The following is a 22,945-nucleotide window of genomic DNA, read 5'->3' as shown; positions in this document are numbered from 1 at the left end:
GAACATGTCCTAACACATTCTAAGAGGACAACATCGTCCTGATACCAAAGCCACACAAGGGCACTTCAAGAAAATTAAAAACTAATGTTCCCTATGAACACTGATGCAAAATCCTCAACAAAATACCAGCAAACCTAATTCAGCATATTAATTCAGCATATACCCCATGACCAAGTGGAAATTATTCCTGGAATCTAATTTAATATGAAAACTGATTAATGTTATATACCACATTAACAGAATAAAGGGAAAAAACCCACATGATAATCTCAATTGATACAGAAAAAACATTTGACAAAATTCAACACCTTTTAATGTTAAAAAATATTCAGCAAACTAGGAATAGAAAGAAATTATCTCAACATAATAAAAGTCATACATGAAAAACCCAAAGCATACATTATACTCAATCATGGAAGACAAAGATTTTCCTCTAAAATCAGGAAAAAAGCAAAAATGCCTGCTTTGGGCCCTTCTATTAAATATAGTACTGAAAGTTCTAGCCAGAACACATAAACAAGAAAAAGAAATAAGAGCTATCCAGATTTAAAAGGCAGAAGTAAAAGTATATCTGTTCACAGGAGACATAATCATATATGTAGAAAGACAAAAATATTCCACCAAAAAAACTGTTAGAATAAACAAATTCAGCAAAATAGAAGGATACAAAATCAATACTCAAAAACCAGTTGTGTTTCCACAGTCTAACAGTGAAGAATTTGAAAAGGAAATTAAGAAAACAATTCCATTTACAATAGCATCAAAAAGAATAAAATACCATGCAATTAACTTAGCCAAGGAGGTTAAACACTTGTACAATGAAAACTACAAAACATTGCTGAAAGTAAAGAATTTCCTGAAAACTATGAGACACTGCGGAAAGCAATTGAAGTAGACATAAATAAATGAAAAGATACTCCATGTTCATGGAGAGGAAGAATTAATATTTTTTAAATGTCCAAAGTACCCAAAGCCATTTATAGATTTAATGCAATCCCTATGAAAATTCGAATGACACTTTTCATAGAAATAGAAAAAACAATCCTAAAACTCATACAGAACTACAAAAGATCCTAAATAGCTGAAGCAATCTTAAGAAGAACAAAGCTGGAGGCATCATACTTCCTGGTTTCCAACTATATTACAAAACTACAGCAATCAAAACAGCATGGTACTGGCAAAAAGACAGACACATAGACCAATGAGACAGAATTGAGAGGCCAGAAATAAACCCATGTATATATGGTCAACTAATGTTTGACAAGGTAACCAAGAATATTCAATGGGGAAAGGATAATTACTTCAGTAAAGATATTGGGAAAACTGAATATTCACACATAAAAGAACTTTGACTCATATCTTATAGAGCTCACAAAAATTAACTCACAATGGATTAAAGACATAAATGTAAGACCTGAAACCATAAAACACCCAGAAGAAAAGACAGAGGAAAAGTTCCTCAGCATTGGTCTTGGCAATCACTTTTTGTACATAACATCAAAAGCACAAGCAACAAAAGCAAAAGTAAACAAGTGAGGCTACATCAAAATAAAAGGCTTTGTGCAGCAAAAGAAATAATAAAATGAAAAGGAAACCTACAGAATGGGAGGAAAGATTTACAAGCCATATATCTGATAAGAAGATAATATCCAAAATATACAAAGAACTCATACAATTCAATAGCAAAGAAACAAATAATCTGATTAAAAATGGGCAAAGGACCTGAATAGACATTTTTCAAAAGAAGATATACAGATGGACAACAGGTACATCAAAAGGTTCTCAGCATCACTACTCATGAGGGAAACGGAACTCAAAACCACAAGGAGATATCACCTCACACCTTTAAAGTGGCTACTATCAAAAAGACAAGAAATAACAAGTGTTGACGAGGATGTGGAGAAAAGGGAACCCTTGTACACTGTTGGTGGTAATGTAAATTGGTGCAGAAACTATGGGAAAAAAGTATGAAGTTTGCTCAAAAAATTGAAAATAGGACTACCATACGATCCAGCAATTCTGCTTCTGGGTATTTATCTGAAGGAAATATAATCACTATCTCAAAGAGATATTCTGCACCCCTGTGTTCACTGCAGTATTATTTACAATAGGCAAGATATGGAAATAACCTGTGTCCATCAACAGATGAATGGATAAAGAAATGTGATACACACACACAATGGAATATTATTCAGCCACAAAAAAGAAGGAGGGACATCCCTGGTGGCGCAGTGGTTAAAAATCCGTCTGCCAATGCAGGGTACATGGGTTCAATCCCTGGTCTGGGAAGATCCCACGCACTGCGGAGCAACTAAGCCTGTGCACCACAACTAATGAGCCTGAAGTCTAGAGCCCATGAGCCACAACTACTGAAGCCTGCTTGCCTAGAGCCCATGCTCCACAACAAGAGAAGTCACCGCAATGAGAAGCCCACGCACCACAATGAAGAGTAGCCCCCACTTGCTGCAACTAGAGAAAGCCTGCGCACAGCAACAATGACCCAATGCAGCCAAAAATAAACAAATAAATAAATGTATTAAAAAAAAAGAAGGAAATCCTACCATGTGAGGGCATTATGCTAGATAAAATAAATCAGACAAAGAAAGACACTGCATGATCTCACTCATGTATAGAGTCTACAGTCTACCAAACTCGTAGAAACAGGGAACAGACTTGTGGTTTCCAGGGGCAGGGAAAATGACTGAAGGTTGTAAAAGGTACAAACTTCCATTTATAAGTTCTGGGGATCTAGTACAGCATGGTGACTATAGTTCACAATACCATATACTTGAAAACAGCTAAGAGAGTAAATCTTAAAAGTTCTCACTATACACGCATACACACAGTGGTAACTAGGTGGGGTGATGGGTGTGTTAACTACCTTATGGTGGTAATCACTTTGCAATATATACATATATCAAGTCATTGCATGTATACCTTGAATTTACACAATGTTATATGTCATTTATATCTAGGAAAAAAAGAAATTAAAGAAGACATAAATAAATGGAAACACATCCCAAGCTCATGGATTGGAAGACAATGTTGTTAAGATGTCAAAGTGATCTACAGATTTGATCAAAATCCCAAAGATTTTTTGGAGAAAAAGAAACCTAAGGGCTCCCCTGGTGGCGCAGTGGTTGAGAGTCTACCTGCCAATGCAGGGGACACGGGTTCGTGCCCCGGTCTGGGAAGACACCACATGCCGCGGAGCGGCTGGGCCCGTGAGCCATGGCTGCTGAGCCTGTACTCCGCAACGGGAGAGGCCACAACAGTGAGAGGCCCGCTTACCGCAAAAAAACAAACAAAAAAGAAACCTAAAATTCATATGGAATCTCATGGGACTCAGACTAGCTAAAAAAAATCTTGAAACAGTACAATAAAGTAGGAGGACTCATACTTATGATTTCAAAATTTACTATAAAGCTATAGTAATCAAAATACTGTGGTACAGACATAAAGACATACATATAGACCAAAGAAATAGAATAGAAAGCCCAGAAATAAACCCTCACATATATGGCTGTCATAGACTGGATTGTGTCCCCTTCCCAAATTCATATGTTGAAGCCCTACCCTTTCATATAAGTGAATTGGAAATAGGGCCTCTAAAGGGGTGACTAAGGTTAAATGAAGTCATAAATGTGGAGCCCTAATCAGATAGAACTGGTACCCTTAAAAGAAGAGGAAGAGATACCAGAGCACTCTCTCTTCCACGTGAGGGCACAGCAAGAAGGCTGGGATCTGAAAGCCAAGAAGAGAGCTCCCACCAGAACCTGACTATGTGGGCACCCTGATCTTGGATTTCCATCCTCCAAAACTGTGAGAAAATAAATCTCTATTTTTTAAGCCACCAAGTCTATAGTATTTTGTTAAGTGTGTTTTACCACAATTAAAAAACTTTTTTTAAGGAATCGGAACCTGATGGTTTTGAAAACTGTAGCCTCCCCAGATTTAAAAGAAACTAACATTAAGAAATAGCCTCCAAGGAAAGTTCGTACTGTAGCACTGCAAGGAGAACCCTGGCCTAAAGGTGACACCAAGGTGTGAATGTAAAAACCTTTGTTAGGCTATGAAAGATAAAAGGTGGTACCTTCAGAGGACTATGAAGAGTCACACAAAGGGCCTTTTTAAAAAGATTAAGGGTGTGCTTCATGGATCCTCTCAAACAATAGGATCTCTAGAAGCAGAAGAGCTTTGTCCTACAGATTCCTAGGAGATAAAGGAGGGCTTAGCTACAAGAGTTTTCTGGTTGTGACTTTTGTTTAATGAACTGAACCCTAATGACATTCACAGGGGCCCCACACTTTTTTTCAAGAATTATTACCAGCAAGAACTCGGCCAGCTTGATCTGAAAGGGCCCAAATGAAAAGTACAGTAAAAAATAAAAGAGACCATTAGACCCACCCTTCCCCTCACCACCAAACTCTACTGGCAGGAAAAGCAGAACAATTTCTTGTTGAAGTTGTTCTGAAACAACTTCTTGACTGTAACCAGTGGTACTTTTCTTGAAAAAGGAAGGATGACTCTCAGGGTGAAACCAAGAAGCCCAAAGAGCAAAGTCAAAACCTGTGGAGAATCATTAGGTCTTGAGACCTAATCAAGGAACTTCCAACATTGGTCTAACTGGATCTCAAAATTGCAATGGACCAGAGACTCTTTTGTGTCTCCCATACCCCCCTTTTTTGAACAAAAAATGTCCACAGTGGTTTTCCTATGCCTGCCTCACTATTGCGTCATGTGGATGGGAAGGAACTTTACAGATTGAGAGGAACTGTAAGAGTTGTACTTAAGAAATATGCCTGACTGTTCGTGGGAATGTAAATTGATACAGCCACTATGGAGAACAGTATGGAGGTTCCTTAAAAAACTAAAAATAGAACTACCATATGACCCAGCAATCCCACTACTGGGCATATACCTTGAGAAAACCATAATTCAAAAAGAGTCATGTACCACAATATTCATTGCAGTTCTGTTTACAGTAGCCAGGACATGGAAGCAACCTAAGTGTCCATTGACAGATGAATGGATAAAGAAGATGTGGCACATATATACAATGGAATATCACTCAGCCATAAAAAGAAACGAAATTGAGTTATTTGTAGTGAGGTGGATGGACCTAGAGTGTGTCATGTGTCATACAGAGTGAAGGAAGTCACAAAGAGAAAAACAAATACTGTATGCTAACGCATATATATGGAAGATTAAAAAAAAATGGTTCTGAAGAACCTAGGAGCAGGACAGGAATAAAGATGCAGACGTAGAGAATGGACTTGAGGACACCGGGAGGGGGAAGGGTAAGCTGGGATGAAGTGAGAGAGTGGCATGGACATATATACGCTACCAAATGTAAAACAGATAGCTAGTGGGAAGCAGCCGCATAGCACAGGGAGATCAGCTCCATGCTTTGTGACCACCTAGAGGGGTGGGATAGGGAGGGTGTGAGGGAGGGAGATGCAAGAGGGAAGAGACAGGGGGATATATGTATATGTATAGCTGATTCACTTTGTTATAAAGCAGAAACTAACACACCACTGTAAAGCAATTATACTCCAATAAAGATGTTAAAAAAAAAAAGAAATATGCCTGAAGAGCCTCATCTACAACAGGGTGTGATTTGATGATAAGGATCTGAACTATGAGCTGATGCTTTAACTCGATGAGACTTTGGGGGATCTGGGAGTGGGGATGAATATATTTTGAATGTGCGAAGGACAGGAGTCACTGGACATAAGGAAGACTATAATAAACAGCCTCTAAAATGGTCCCCAATGATCCCTGCTTTGTAATATTTATGGCCTTGTGTAATGCCCTCCCTTTGATTGTAGGCTGTACCTAGTGACCCTCTTCTAACCAAAAGAATGTGGCAAAGTGATGATGTCACCTGAGATTAAGCTACAAAAGAACTCTTGCTTCCACCTTGGTCATTCTCTCTCTTGCTTTTTCCCTCACTCACCCTGAGGACACCTACTACCATGTTGTAATTTGTCCTGTAGAGAGGCATATGTGGCAAGGCGCTGATATTTCTAGCCAATAGCCAGTGAGGACCTGAGTCCTCATAACAGCCAGGTAAGTAAGGCTGGAAGCTGATCTCTCACAGTTGAGACTTAAGATCACTGCAGTCTTGGTTGACACCTTAACTGCAGTCTTGTGAGAGAGCCTGACCCAGAGGACTCAAACTGTGCCTAGATTCCTGATCCAGAGAAACTGTGAAATAATAAATATTTGTTGTTTAATACTGTTAAATTTGGTGGTAATTTGTTATATAGCAATAGATAACTAATACACTCATAATGAAGATCTAACAATCAGTAATATTTATGTTCAATGTGTATTCAATATACTTATTATATTTATACTACATATATACATACATAATATAGTCTTTTTTCTTTTTTTCTTAACGGATAGTTTATTTACAATATTATATAAGTTTCAGGTGATTATACTGTCTTTTTAAGAATCTTGGAACATTCACAAAAGTTATTAAGCCCTCAAAAAAAAAAGTCAACAAATCCCAAGATATAGAAATAATACAGATAAAATTCTCTGATCAAAAGGGGAGAAACACCCTAGGATATTTTTACAACTTTCTTAACAACTCTTGGAACAAAAAGGAAATCAAAACCAAAATTACACAATTTCTTTCTTAAAAATAACAAAAGAGCACATATCAGTTCATATAGGATAACCACAGAGCTCAGAAAAAAATATGTAACCTTAAATATTTATGTTAATTTATAAGTTATCCAAAGAAGAATAAAAGTTTAAGCTCCCAATTCAAGAAATTAGGGGCACCAACAAACCATTTAGCTAATAAGTTGTCTAAACAAGAAAAAAGGTAGAAATCATAAATATAAAAATTAGGATAGGGAAATAATATTTTATAATAAATATTAGTCATTATGCTATACACCTTAAAATATGCAGTATTCTATGTCAATTGTATCTCAATAAAAGTGAAAGAACAACAATGGGAAAATAACAGATTCAGAGGAAATATAAAACAAATTACAACAAACTACTTTGTTTAACTCTATATATTTAAAATATTATTGAAATGGATGAATTTTTAGGAAAAAATCATGGAAATATACCTCCAGAGGAGAGAGCAAATCTAAATGGATTAAGTACCATAGAAAAAGAAAATAATTTTTTAATTATCAAAGAGCCACTCTTCCCCCTCAAAATGTACCAAGCCAAGAAGTTTTCAGTAGTTCACTTTTCACCACTATTATTTTGCAGTATTATAGAGTAGCTGATGCAATTAGATGAGAGAAAGAAATAGGTCTTAAAAGCTGGAAAGGAAAAGGAAAAGCTGTTATTGTTTGTAGGAAGTACAATGCCTATTAGACCTTTTCAGGTTCTATAGGTAACATATTCCATGACTAGAAATAGTGCTCTGGCCCACATATTAGGTAATAAAGAAGGCTGCCAGTTTTGAATGAGTCCAGGAACAGGAAAGAGCTCTGTAGAAGGTACAGGCTGTAGTGCAAGTGGCTCAGCCTCTTGAGTCATACAATCCAGTAGACCATAGGGTGTTGTAGGTATCAGTTGTGATAAAGGGTGCAGTGTGTTTGTAGCAAGCTCTAGGGGAAGAATCACAAGGTCTGAGGTCCTAGAGCAACCATGACTGCTGTAGCATAAAATTACCTGATTTTTAAAAAACACCTTCTGGCATGATACTGGAACCTGACAGATCGAATATCTGACCACAGGATACCTAGTGACTGTATATCCAGAACTGCTGAACCCAAGTCATAAAGTTAACTTGGCCTACTAGTAATCCATTATAAGATATAAATAGGACGTAAAGGATAATCATGAGCAGTACCAAAGGATACACTTAAGTTGCATGAGCAGGTAGACCAGACCCCCATATCATCCACTATAGTTCACCAGAGCCCCCCCTTGCTCATATCTATGGCTTATGTACAACCCATGTACAATACATCCATATACAATACACCTATGTAAAGCATGTGAAGGAGGTGGATAGAGCCTGAACTTTGAGGTAATTAATGGTTAGACTCAAGCCCAAAATGGATGGTAGTTGCATTACAGTCTCATTCAAGGGCAACCTTTAAAGACAGTGGAGAGAGACAATCTTCCCAATGGTCAGAGCTTCAGGCAGTGGTCATCCACTCTGTATGGAAGAAGTGGCTTGTGGTAAGAATATGTATGGACTAATGGGCAGTGACAAATGGCCTGGCCTATTGGTGAGGGATCTGAAAGGTAAGAATGAAAGACAAGGAGCCCTAGGACAAGGCATATGCATAGGCCTATGAGAGTAGACATGAAGTGTAAACATCTTTGTATCACACAGTAGCATTCACCAGGAAGCATCAATCATGGAAAGAGCATTAAACCACCAAGTAAACAAAATGACTTGGTGAGTTAATATTACTCCATTTTTGTCATAGGCCATGCAGTTCAATGGGCCTATGAATAAAGTTACCAGAGTGGCAAAGATGGAGGCTATTCATGGGGCCAGCATCCCAGACTCTAACCAAGGCTGTTGTCTCTAAATGTGCAAGCTGCAAGCAACAGACACCAATACTGAGCCTTCAACATGGTGACCAGCCACTAGATGTAATGTTGAATACATTTCATCCTGGAAGGGCCAGCTGGTTTTGGTTTTTGTTTTTTCTCATAGGAATTGATGATACCTATTCCACATGTGGGTTTGCCTTTCCTTCTCTCAGGGCCTCAGCCAGCACTACTATCTAAGGGCTTAAGGAATAGCTATTCCATAGGCATGGAATCCCACACAACATAGCATCCAACCAGGGAAGCCACTTTACAATAAAGGGAGTGTAGAAGTAGGTCCATGGGATCCACCTGTTGAATCATTTATTGTACCATCTAGAAGCTGCCAACCTAATAGATCATTGGAAAAGACTGCTGAATGGTAAAGCTAAAGCAACACCTCAAGGGCAATACCCTTCAAGGATGGGGAGCCATCCTCTAGATCATGGTATACACCCTGAATCAGAGACCTTTATGTGGTGCCTGTGTCCTCAGTAGGACACAGCATCCAGGAGACAAAGAATGGAAGCAGGAGGGGCTCCCACTTAACCATCACTTTTCACGAATCCAGGGGAGCTTGTGTTTCCTAGCTCCACAAATATGGGCTCCACAGAGTTAGAGGTTCTGGTCCTCAAAGAGGGAACACTCTCATCAGGAGATATAGCAAGAATTCCTTCAAATTGGTATTCTGTAGCTACAAGCTACAGCTGCAACATGAGTACTTTAGGCTCCTTGTAAGAGGAGTCACCACCCTGTCAGAGGATAATGATCCCTTGAACAACAGAAGAAAATAGGGTGTCTGCCACACAATGGGGCAAAAAGGAACATTTGTGAAATTCAGGTGACACAATTGGGCATCTCTTGGTATTTCCTTGCCCAAATGTGACTTAATTGTCAAGGGCAATCCTTAGCCTGAGATGAGTATGGCTAGCAAGGACCCAGGCCCCTCAGCAATGAGGATTTGTTTGAGGTCACCCTACCAGGCAAGTCAGTGAAACAAGCAGAGCTGGTAGCTGAAGGTGAAAGGAACTTAGAATGAAAGTGGAATTTGGAGACAATGTGTACCCGTTGTAATACTGAGAGCAACTTGTCACAGTGAGGTTGTAGTTCATCCTGCTAATTTCCCTATTCTAAGTTTCCCCTTAGGAATAGAGGCCCACCGGAGCCCTGGAGGAGCTGCTTTGTATTATTCATGGGCATAATACAAAAGGTGAACCGTGGCAGGCATGGAGATGCACTGCTCAGATTCTTGTTTATGAAAGAATCTGCTGCCCAGTGAGGTCCACTGACAACTGCCAGCTGTTAATTTCAGCAGGGTCTGCTTCAGCTTTTGAATCAAGGTCATGCTTTTCCCAGTGCAGTGCCTGGGGAATGACTGAGCAAAGCAGCAGTAGCTGAAGGCATATTCTTCTCAGGGCACTCCGAGCAGTGACTGGACTAGGTGGTGGTACCAGTGCCTAGCCAACGCCTGACAAATGCAGGACTCCTCTGATAGGGGATCTTTGCTCTGGAGCCCCTCATAGGGCTGACAAAGACTCAGTCAGGTCAATATCATAGACTAATCCCTTCTCTCTCCCTGCCCAGTTGAGCTTCTTCCTCTTCCTTTCAAAGGTGTTATTTGCACTCCTAACTCCATCTTAGCAACTGCTTCTCAGGGAACACAACCTAAGTCATTGATGTAAGCCTGATATTTTTTCTCCTTATAAGTGACATAAACTTTTTGCCTGACTATCTGAAGGATGCATTCATTATTTTTTGGAATCTGATAACTTTACTAGGATAAAATTCATTTTGGGTCAATTTTGTCCAACATAAAGAGTGTGGCCCTTTCAATACGAAATAGATTAAGAACTTTCATTTTGGGAGTGTTTCTTTTTTTTTTTTTTTTTTTTTTTTTTTAATTAATTTATTTTTTTAATTAGTTTCTGCTTTATAACAAAGTGAATCAGTCATACATATACATCTGTTCCCACATCCCTTCCCTCATGCATCTCCCTCCCTCCCACCCTCCCCATCCCACCCCTCCAGGCGGTCACAAAGCACCGAGCTGATCTCCCTGTGCTCTGCGGCTGCTTCCCACTATCTATCTACCTTACGTTTGGTAGTGTATACACGTCCATGCCTCTCTTTCGCCTTGTCACAGCCCACCCTTCCCCCTCCCCATATCCTCAAGTCCATTCTCAAGTAGGTCTGCGTCTTCATTCCCGTTTTACCCCTAGGTTCTTCATGACATTTTTTTTTTTTAAATTCCGTATATATGTGTTAGCATACGGTATTTGTCTTTCTCTTTCTGACTAACTTCACTCTGTATGACAGACTCTAGGTCTATCCACCTCATTACAAATAGCTCAGTTTCGTTTCTTTTTATGGCTGAGTAATATTCCATTGTATATATGTGCCACATCTTCTTTATCCATTCATCCGATGATGGACACTTAGGTTGTTTCCAGCTCCGGGCTATTGTGAATAGAGCTGCAATGAACATTTTGGTACATGTCTCTTTTTGAATTATGGTTTTCTCAGGGTATATGCCCAGTAGTGGGATTGCTGGGTCATATGGTAGTTCTATTTGTAGTTTTTTAAGGAACCTCCATACCATTCTCCATAGTGGCTGTACCAATTCACATTCCCACCAGCAGTGCAAGAGTGTTCCCTTTTCTCCACACCCTCTCCAGCATTTATTGTTTCTAGATTTCTTGATGATGGCCATTCTGACTGGTGTGAGATGATATCTCATTGTAGTTTTGATTTGCATTTCTCTAATGATTAATGATGTTGAGCATTCTTTCATGTGTTTGTTGGCAGTCTGTATATCTTCTTTGGAGAAATGCCTATTTAAGTCTTCTGCCCATTTTTGGATTGGGTTGTCTGTTTTTTTGCTATTGAGCTGCATGAGCTGTTTATAAATTTTGGAGATTAATCCTTTGTCAGTTGCTTCATTTGCAAATATTTTCTCCCATTCTGAGGGTTGTCTTTTGGTCTTCTTTATGGTTTCCTTTGCTGTGCAAAAGCTTTGAAGTTTCATTAGGTCCCATTTGTTTATCTTTGTTTTTATTTCCATTTCTCTAGGAGGTGGGTCCAAAAGGATCTTGCTGTGATTTATGTCATAGAGTGTTCTACCTATGTTTTCCTCTAAGAGTTTGATAGTTTCTGGCCTTACATTTAAGTCTTTAATCCATTTTGAGCTTATTTTTGTGTATGGTGCTAGGGAATGATCTAATCTCAAACTTTTACATGTCCCTGTCCAGTTTTCCCAGCACCACTTATTGAAGAGGCTGTCCTTTCTCCACTGTACATTCCTGCCTCCTTTATCAAAGATAAGTTGGCCATATGTGCGTGGGTTTATCTCTGGGCTTTCTATCCTGATCCACTGATCTATCTTTCTGTTTTTATGCCAGTACCAGACTGTCTTAATTACTGTAGCTTTGTAGTATAGTCTGAAGTCAGGGAGCCTGATTCCTCCAGCTCCGTTTTTCGTTCTCAAGATTGCTTTAGCTATTCGGGGCCTTTTGTTTTTCCAAACAAATTTTGAAATTTTTTGTTCTAGTTCTGTGAAAAATGCCATTGGTAGTTTGATAGGGATTGCATTGAATCTGTAGATTGCTTTGGGTAGTAGAGTCATTTTCACAATATTGATTCTTCCAATCCAGGAGCATGGTATATCTCTCCATCTATTTGTATCATCTTTAATTTCTTTCATCAGTGTCTTATAGTTTTCTGCATACAGGTCTTTTGTCTCCTTAGGTAGGTTTATTCCTAGATATTTTATTCTTTTTGTTGCGATGGTAAATGGGAGTGTTTTCTTGATTTCATTTTCAGATTTTTCATCATTAGTGTACAGGAATGCCAGAGATTTCTGTACATTAATTTTATATCCTGCTACTTTACCAAATTCATTGATTAGCTCTAGTAGTTTTTCGGTAGCATCTTTAGGATTCTCTATGTATAGTATCATGTCATCTGCAAACAGTGACAGCTTTACTTCTTCTTTTCCAATTTGGATTCCTTTTATTTCCTTTTCTTCTCTGATTGCTGTGGCTAAAACTTCCAAAACTATGTTGAATAAGAGTGGTGAGAGTGGGCAGCCTTGTCTTGTTCCTGATCTTAGTGGAAATGGTTTCAGTTTTTCACCATTGAGGACAATGTTGGCTGTGGGTTTGTCATATATGGCCTTTATTATGTTGAGGAAAGATCCCTCTATACCTACTTTCTGCAGGGTTTTTATCATAAATGGGTGTTGAATTTTGTCGAAAGCTTTCTCTGCATCTATTGAGATGATCATATGGTTTTTCTCCTTCAACTTGTTAATATGGTGTATTACATTGATTGATTTGCGTATATTGAAGAATCCTTGCATTCCTGGGATAAACCCCACTTGATCATGGTGTATGATCCTTTTAATGTGCTCTTGGATTCTGTTTGCTAGTATTTTATTGAGGATTTTTGCATCTATGTTCATCAGTGATATTGGCCTGTAGTTTTCTTTCTTTGTGACATCCTTGCCTGGTTTTGGTATCAAGGTGATGTCGGCCTCGTAGAATGAGTTTGGGAGTGTTCCTCCCTCTGCTATATTTTGGAAGAGTTTGAGAAGGATAGGTGTTAGCTCTTCTCTAAATGTTTGATAGAATTCACCTGTGAAGCCATCTGGTCCTGGGCTTTTGTTTGATGGAAGATTTTTAATCACAGTTTCAATTTCAGTGCTTGTGATTGGTCTATTCATATTTTCTATTTCTTCCTGAGTCAGTCTTGGCAGGTTGTGCATTTCTAAGAATGTGTCCATTTCTTCCAGGTTGTCCATTTTATTGGAATAGAGTTGCTTATAGTAATCTCTCATAATCTTTTGTATTTCTGCAGTGTCAGTTGTTACTTCTCCTTTTTCATTTCTAATTCTATTGATTTGAGTCTTGTCCCTCTTTTTCTTGATGAGTCTGGCTAATGGTTTGTCAATTTTGTTTATCTTCTCAAAGAACCAGCTTTTAGTTTGGTTGATCTTTGCTATCGTTTCCTTCATTTCTTTTTCATTTATTTCTGATCTGATCTTTATGATTTCTTTCCTTCTGCTAGCTTTGGGGTATTTTTGTTCTTCTTTCTCTAATTGCTTTAGGTGCAGGGTCAGGTTGTTTACTCGAAATGCTTCCTGTTTCTTAAGGTGGGATTGTATTGCTATAAACTTCCCCCTTAGAACTGCTTTTGCTGCGTCCCATAGGTTTTGGGTCGTCGTGTCTCCATTGTCATTTGTTTCTAGGTATTTTTTAATTTCCTCTTTGATTTCTTCAGTGATCACTTCGTTATTGAGTAGTGTATTGTTTAGCCTCCATGTGTTTGTATTTTTTACACATCTTTTCCTGTAATTGATGTCTAGTCTCATAGCATTGTGGTCGGAGAAGATACTTGATACAATTTCAATTTTCTTAAAATTACCGAGGCTTGATTTGTGACCCAAGATATGATCTATCCTGGAGAATGTTCCATGAGCACTTGAGAAAAATGTGTATTCTGTTGTTTTTGGATGGAATGTCCTATAAATATCAACTAAGTCCATCTCGTTTAATGTATCATTTAAAGCTTGTGTTTCCTTATTTATTTTCATTTTGGATGATCTGTCCATTGGTGAAAGTGGGGTGTTAAAGTCCCCTACTATGATTGTGTTACTGTCGATTTCCCCTTTTATGGCTGTTAGTATTTGCCTTATGTATTGAGGTGCTCCTATGTTGGGTGCATAAATATTTACAATTGTTATATCTTCTTCTTGGATCGATCCCTTTATCGTTATGTAGTGTCCTTCCTTGTCTCTTCTAATAGTCTTTATTTTAAAGTCTATTTTGTCTGATATAAGAATTGCTACTCCAGCTTTCTTTTGATTTCCATTTGCATGGAATATCTTTTTCCATCCCTTTACTTTCAATCTGTATGTGTCTCTAGGTCTGAAGTGGGTCTCTTGTAGACAGCATATATATGGGTCTTGTTTTTGTATCCATTCAGCCACTCTGTGTCTTTTGGTGGGAGCATTTAGTCCATTTACATTTAAGGTAATTATTGATATGTATGTTCCTATTCCCATTTCATTAATTGCTTTGGGTTCGTTATTGTAGGTATATTCCTTCTGTTGTGTTTCTTGCCTAGAGAAGTTCCTTTAGCATTTGTTGTAAAGCTGGTTTGGTGGTGCTGAACTCTCTCAGCTTTTGCTTGTCTGTAAAGGTTTTAATTTCTCCATCAAATCTGAATGAGATCCTTGCTGGGTAGAGTAATCTAGGTTGCAGGTTTCTCTCCTTCATCACTTTAATTATGTCCTGCCACTCCCTTCTGGCTTGTAGGGTTTCTGCTGAGAGATCAGCTGTTAACCTTATGGGGATTCCCTTGTGTGTTATTTGTTGTTTTTGCCTTGCTGCTTTTAATATGATTTCTTTGTGTTTAATTTTTGACAGTTTGATTAATATGTGTCTTGGTGTATTTCTCCTTGGATTTATTCTGTATGGGACTCTCTGTGCCTCCTGGACTTGATTAACTATTTCCTTTCCCATATTGGGGAAGTTTTCAACTATAATCTCTTCAAATATTTTCTCAGTCCCTTTCTTTTTCTCTTCTTCTTCTGGAACCCCTATAATTCGAATGTTGGTGCGTTTAATGTTGTCCCAGAGATCTCTGAGACTCTCCTCTGTTCTTTTCATTCTTTTTTCTTTATTTTGCTCTGCATCAGTTATTTCCACTATTTTATCTTCCACCTCACTTATCCGTTCTTCTGCCTCAGTTATTCTGCTATTGATCCCATCTAGAGTATTTTTCATTTCATTTATTGTGTTTTTAATCGATGCTTGATTCATCTTTAGTTCTTCTAGGTCCTTGTTAACTGTTTCTTGCATGTTGTCTATTCTATTTCCAAGATTATGGATCATGGAAATAGAATCTTGGATCAGCTTTACTATCATTATTCTGAATTCTTTTTCAGGTAGACTGCCTATTACCTCTTCATTTGTTAGGTCTGGTAGGTGTTTATCTTGCTCCTTCACCTGCTGTGTGTTTTTCTGCCTTCTCATTTTGCTTATGTTACTGTGTTTGGGGTCTCCTTTTTGCCGGCTGCAGATTCGTAGTTCCCGTTGTTTTTGGTGTCTGACCCCAGTGGCTAAGGTTGTTTCAGTAGGTTGTGTAGGCTTCCTGGTGGGGGGGACTAATTCCTGTGCTCTGGTGGTTGAGGCTCAATCTTGTCTTTCTGGTGGACAGGTCCACGTCTGGTGGTGTGTTTTGGGGTGCCTATGGCCTTATTATGTTTTTAGGTAGCCTCTCTGCTAATGGGTGGGGTTGTGTTCCTGCCTTGCTAGTTGCTTGGCATAGGGTGACCCGCACTGTAGCTTGCTGGTCGTTGACTGAAGCTGGGTGCTGGTGTTGGGATGGAGATCTCTGGGAGATTTTCGCTGCTTGATATTATGTGGAGCTGGGAGGTCTCTTGTGGACCCGTGTCCTGAAGTTGGCTCTCCCACTTCAGAGGCACAGCACTGGCTCCTGGCTGCAGCACCAAGAGCTTTCATCCACCCGGCTCAGAGTAACAGGGAGAAAAAGTAGAAAGAAAGAATTAGTAGAAGAAAGAAAGAGAGAGGGAAAGAAAGGAAGAAGGGAAGAAAGGAAGGAAGGAAGGAAGGAAGAAAGAAAGGAGGGAGGGAGGGAGGAAGGATGGAAAGAAAGAAGGAAAGAAAGGAGGGAGGGAGGGAGGAAGGAAAGGAAGAAAGACAGGAGGGAGGGAGGAAGGAAAGAAAAAGAAAGTGGAAAGAAGAAGGGTGGGAGGGAGGAAAGAAAAAGAAAGAAGGAAAGGAGGAGCGGAGGGAGGGAGGGAGGAAGGGAGACTAGGAAAAAAAGAAAGAGCAGGTAAAGTAAAATAGAATAAAGTATGAAATATAGTAGCGTTATTAAAATTAGAAAGTAATTATTGAAAAAAAAAAAAAAAAAAAAACCGGACCGATAGAACCCTGAGACATATGGTGGAAGCAAAGTTATACAGAGAGAATCTTACACAGAAGATTACACATACACATTCACAAAAAGAGAGCAGGGGGAAAAATCAAAAATCTTGCTCTCCAAGTCCACCTCCTCAATTTGGGATAATTCGTTGTAAAAAGAGGAAAAGGGCGAGAAGTCTGAAATCTTGCTCTCTAAGTCCACCTCCTTAATTTGGAATAATTCGTTGTAAAAAGAGGAAAAGGGGGGAAAGTCTTAAATCTTGTCCTCAAAGTCCACTTCCTCAATTTGGGATGATTCGCTGTCCATTCATGCACTCCACAGACGCAGGGCACATCAAATGGACCGTGGAGCTTTAATCCGCTGCCTCCGAGGCTGCACAGAGAGATTTCCCTGCCTCTGCTCTCACCGGGAGTGTTTCTTAAATTATATCTTTAAATATTTGTTCTATTTTCTTTTTGCTTTCTTATCTGGGACTACAGTCATGCATGTGTTAGAACTCCTTTGTCTTGTATCTCTCTCTTTCTCCTTCCAACTCTTTTAAACTAATTCTTCATTTTTATTTAATGTTCAATCTTCTCATTTCTATCTTCTATTTGTTTTTATGAATGTTAACTCACTCTGTGTTCCTTTCAATGTAACCTTCATCCAGTTCTTTTCTTCTACTTCTTTAATTATAACCAATATTTTATTTCCTTCTGTTGTTTCACAATCACTTCACTGCATTCTTGCATTTATGCTTTGTGGTCTTCATTCTAGAAGTGATTTCTTCATTCTTCATCTTTTGTTTCTTTGAAATTATTCCTTATTTACCTCCTTGAGCACCTTAAATATATTTACCTTAAGAAATCAATTCTGTTTAGAGTGAATTCATATTGTGATTGCTAATTTGGCTGGTTTCTTTCAGATGAGTAAACTTGTTCCTCTGTTTGGAATTTTTAGCTATTTTGAGGTTTATTTCCATCCCACCTCTCTTCTTTCAGCGTTCAATCCAATCCCTTATCAAGTAGGCTTACGTTTACCTCCACCCAAATCCTGACCCCCCAGCTGAGAATGACGTCTGATAATGGCATGTTAGGATTTCTACCCCAGGAAGTTGACATGGGGAATACCCCTGACGCTGTCACAAAGCTCACAGGAAGCTTGGCTCTGCTCTGGTTATGAGAATGTATCTTCCTCCAAATGTATCCTGGGCACAGCCCAACATAGTGACCAGAAACTTTTTCCCTCAGACTTCTTTCATGAAAAGATCACTTACTCCAGGCCCTCAATTCATGTTGTGATCTGGGATTCACACCCTTGGTTCAGAGGGAGCACCTGAAGTACTCCTTATCTCACAGGAGCTACACTCATGGCAAATACTGCTCTTTTGTTTTTTAAACCCACAACACAGAAGGACATTGACTTCAGCTCCACTTACCATTTTGCTTTTCTATTCTACGTTGGGTCCACAGAGATATTGATTTGTTTCGAAGTTTACCTCTGTCTTTTGATGCTTTAATATTTTATTGAACATCACCAAGTGTTGGAGCATTTCATATCATAAACTTAAGAAGTCATTGTGACTGGAAATTCCCTAAAGGTGGCATTTAAAATAGGAAGTCTTTAAGAAACGTTTTTGGACAAGTGAAAGAGCATTTGGGAAAAAACTGACTCGGATCCTTACCTCATATCTCTTATTAAAATAAATTTTTGGTGAATTAAAGATAAAAACTTTAAAATGAAGCCACTGAGTTATAAAAGATTTCTTAAAGAGAACACAGAAAGTGCTAAATATAAAGGAAAAAACAGACTCACCAGAATGCTGGTGAGGGTGTGGAGGAACTGGAACTCTAAGACATTGCTGGTGGGGGTATAGGATAGTTAAACGGCTTTCGAAAACTGGTGATATCTACTAAAGCTAACTGTAGGTCTATCAGAGGTCGTATCGGTGAAGTCATAGCCCCAGCCAAAGTCACACAGTAAGGAAGCGGAGGAAATGATGTCTATTTGACATCTGAGCCTTTGTTCTTTACTGCTACTCTGCTCTTCCACCATAACCCAGGTCCTTCTAAAAACACAGCAGTGCCTTAAATGAACTTTATTTCTTTTTCTGGTTCAATGTTACTTGAATCTGTTTAAAATGGAAACCCTTATCATAGCCTGGCCCTTGGTTGATTGTGGGGGTTTACTAAGCACCTTAACAGAAGTGTAGAACTCAAGTACTGGATCAAGATCAGAAGCAACAAATAAAATCTTAGAAGTTATTTCCTGATGTTAAGTTCACTATTGTCCCTCCCAATACACATCAGAATTATTTTTAAAAACTGTTTTGTCTTGCTACTATTTGTCTTGGTTGTAGCCCTCAGTGTCCAGAATGTCCTCACCTTCCTCCCCCAGCCAAAATTCAAGGTCATGGTCTTGCCTAGTATTTCCATTTCTGATGTCATCTGCCTATTATCTCAGAATCCTCCATAGTCTCATGTTTGTGAGTCTACTAAACCTAATGGTATTTCATTACTTAAGGATCTCATCTGAAATCAGTTACCTGGAATTCATCATAGTTTTTTTATTCTAGAAAATTCATTTCTAGAGTCAAGATTGTGGAGGTGTAGGAGGACATGGAATTCACTTCTCCCCACAAATGCATCAGGAATACATCTACAAATGGAACAATTCTCACAGAGCACCTGCTGAACACTAACAGAGGACCTTAGACACCTAAAAGGACAAGAAAGATCCTCATGTAACTGGGTAGGATGAAAGAAAGAAGGGAAAAGAGAGAGAGGAAGCAGGACAGGATCTGTGTCCCTGGCGGGGAGCTGAAGGAGAGGTTCCCACATCCAGGGGAGTCCCATCACCAGCAGGGAGATCAGCTGGGGGAGAATGGGAGCTTCAGGGGCTCAGACGAGAGTGCAGCAACCAGTCTGTGGCAAGCAGGACAGAGTGAGACCCACACAGAGGGTCTGTGCCACAGCCCTGCATGCCCCAGCCTGAGACGTGTGTCCACCATCGCGGATGGGAGCTAGGTGCTGGAACGAGGGATTTGGAGAGCAGTCTCAGGGAGAGGACTGCTGTTGGCTGCAAGGAGACAGCCTGACAGGACAGGAGTGAGGAGCTCCACAACTGGGAATGCTTGTGGAGGAAGCCTGGACTGCCATAGAAGTGAAGCGCCATTGTTGAGAGACACACGAAGGGCGAGGCCACCAATGCAGCCTCTCTCCCCACGCGCCAGCCCCTGCCTCTGTGGGCATCAGGAAGGGCTTCCGCCGGGGCGGGGGCGCTCACAAGCCCCCAGCTACCGCCTTCTCCACCCGCGCCCTCCCAGGGCAGGCTCGCGTGCCCCCAGGCGCCACCTACTCTGCCCACTCCTGTTCAGGCAGGCTCATGCACTCTGGAGCACCCTCGGGAGCAGATGCCTGTGGCTGGCCCACAAGCACATGTGGGACTGAAACCACAGCTGAGCCCCAGGGGTGGTGCAACTAAGAAAGAAGGACTGAAATCTCTCTTGTGGCTGAGTGAACTGCGGATTTACACCCCCAAGACTGGCTTTGTAAACTCAGCGCCTGCAGAACATCTGAATGGACAATGAGTGCTCCCACGGTTGAGACGGATCTAGCTTTAGCAGCTGTGGACTTTGTGGGCATGTACATGTTCGGGTTGGGCCAGGCCAGAGTCTGAGCTGCCTCCAAAGTGCCCATAGCAGGTCCAGATCCATGATTATTGCAATCCTGGGACCTGACTTCAGTGGATCTACGCTGGTGGACTGTTGAAAACTATGCTGGAGAGACGCCAGGGCCAACTGCAGGCATACTCACAGTTAAGATGGGGCTGAGAGCAGTGCCAACAACAGTGTAATCTAAGAGCTCAAACAACGGGTGAAAGGTGACACAACAGAGCACACTTACAGGTAAACACCTCCAGAGGAAGAATACTCAGTGGCTTCTCTCCCAGTGGGAGGGCTCCAATCCCACCTACCTTGTACTGCAGATCAGAAACACAGCTAGGAACCAGATCTGGGGGCTTCTACTCCAACAACTAGGGAGCACACCCTGTCCCTGACAGGTCAGGGACAACCACAGAGCAAATGGGAGGCCCTGCTCAATATCCAGTGCAGGCTCTGGACACCACAACATGTCACACCCCCTTATCAAGGGGATAATGGCCAGCATACACTGAGAAAAGAAGTGGCAGATATCCATACTAAAAACAGTCTTTGCACCAAAAAATATTAAACCCATGCAAACTACACAGGGATGTTCTCAAATAAAAACAGCCCTCCAAGACAGTCTGAGTGTCTGGCATTGAGAGGAAGAACCTCTATAGCATTTAGCCTTGAAGGCCAGCAGGGCTGGAGTGCAGGAGCTCCACAGGGCTTGGTGAAACAGAGACTCCACTCTTGAAGGACACACACAAGGTCTCATGTGCATAAAGACCCATCACAAAGCAGTATCTCCATAGGAAACTGGGCTAGACCTACACTACCTAGGGGTCTTGGAGGGTTTCCTGGGGAAGCAAGGGTCAGTTACAGCTCACTGTGGGGGCAAGGACACTGGTAGGAGAGGCTCCAGGGAATACTGATTGGCATCAGCTCTTCCATAGGTCCCAATTTTGGCACTAAGACCTAGACCCACCCAACAGCCTGCAGGTTCTAGTGCTGGAATGCCTCAGGCCAAACAACCAACATGATAAGAGCGCAGTCCCATCCATCAGCAGACAGGCTGCCAGAAGTCATACTGAGCTCACAGTCACCTCAAAACACACCCCTTGGCACAGCCCTGCCCACCAGAGGCACAAGACCCAGCTCCACTCACCAGAGGGCAAGCACCAGTGCCTCTCACCAGGAAGACTGCACAATCCCCTGGACCAACCTCACCCACCAAGAGGTAGACACTAGAAGCAAGAGGAACTACGATCCTGCAGCCTTTGGAAAGGAGACCACAAACACAGAAAGTTAGATAAAATGAGAGGACAGAGAAATATGTTACAGATGAAGAAACAAGATAAAAACACACAAGAACAACTAAATGAAGAGGAGATAAGCAATCTACCTGAAAAAGAATTCAGAGTAACAATAGTAAAGATGATCCAAGATCTCAGAAAAGGAATGGAGGAATAGACCGAGAAGATACAAGAGATGTATTTAAATAACAAACAAACAGAGATGACCAACAAAATAACCAAAATGAAAAACACACTAGAAGGAATCAATAACAGAATAACTGAGCTAGAAGAACGAATAAGTGAGCTGGAAGACAGATTTGTGGAAATCATCCCCACAGAGCAGAATAAAGAAAAAAGAATGAAAGGAAATGAGGACAGTTTAAGAGATCTTTGGGACATTAAACACACCAGCATTCATATCATAGGGGTCACAGAAGAAGAGAAAGGGAAAGGGCCTGAGAAAACATTTGAAGAGATTAAGCCAAAAACTTCCCTAACATGGAAAAGGAAAGAGTCATCCAAGTCCAGGAAGCACAGAGAGTCCCATACACGATAAACCCAAGGAGGAACATGCTGAGACACATAACTAAAAAAATTAATACAAAAAAATATTAAAAGCAACAAGGGAAAAGCAACAAATAATATATAAGGGAATCCCCATAAGGTTATCAGCTGATTTTTGAGCAGAAACTCTGCAGGCCAAAAGGGAGTGACACAATATATTTAAAGTGATGAAAGGGAAACCTACAAACAAGACTACTCTACCCAGCAAGGCTATCATTCAGATTTGAAGAAGAAATCAGAAGCTTTACAGACAAGCAAAAGCTAAGAGACTTCAGCACCACCAAACCAGCCTTACAACAAATACTAAAGGAAATTCTCTAGGTGGGGAAAGCTCACTGGTATAGGCAAACATACAGTAAAAGGAGGAAATCATCCACACACAAATATGATATTAAAAGAGGCAACCATCAGAATAGGAGAGTACAAATGCAGGAAATGGCAACTGTATTTGAACTTAAGAGAACAGCAACTTAAAACAACATTGTACATATACAGACTGCTATATCTAAACTCAAGAGAACTGCAAACCAAAAACTTAAATAGATACACAAACAAAAAAGAAAAAGCAACTCAAACACAACCCTAAAGAGAGTCAAACCATAACAGAACAAAAGAGGAAGGGAAGAAAAAAAGAAAAAGACTGGAAAAAACTCATCTGAAACAATTACGAAAATGGCAATAGGAACATACACATCAATAATTACCTAGAATGTAAATGAATTAAATGCTCCAAACAAAAGACATAGACTGAGTGCATGAATACAAAAACAAGACCTGTATGTATGTTATCTACAAGAGACCCACTTCAGACTCAGGGACACATATAGACTGAAAGTGAGGGGAGAGAAAAAGATATTCCATGCAAATGGAAATCAAAAGAAAGCTAGCGTAGCAATACTTATATCAGACAAAATAGACTTTAAAATAAAGACTGTTACAAGAGATGAGGAAGGACACTTGGATCAATCCAAGAAGATAT

General features: G+C 40.1%; 1 protein-coding gene across 1 annotated transcript in view; it reads right to left on the bottom strand.

Moving 5' to 3' along the window:
- Window positions 1–22,945, bottom strand: part of LOC308605327 (uncharacterized protein) — a 198,165-nt gene that overhangs the window by 73,583 nt on the left and 101,637 nt on the right. The gene's annotated exons all lie outside the window — the stretch shown is intronic.

The sequence above is a fragment of the Mesoplodon bidens genome (assembly GCF_964165515.1).
Source record: "Mesoplodon bidens genome assembly, chromosome: 18".
Lineage (NCBI taxonomy): Eukaryota > Metazoa > Chordata > Mammalia > Artiodactyla > Ziphiidae > Mesoplodon > Mesoplodon bidens.
This window is presented reverse-complemented; position numbering and strand designations above follow the sequence as displayed.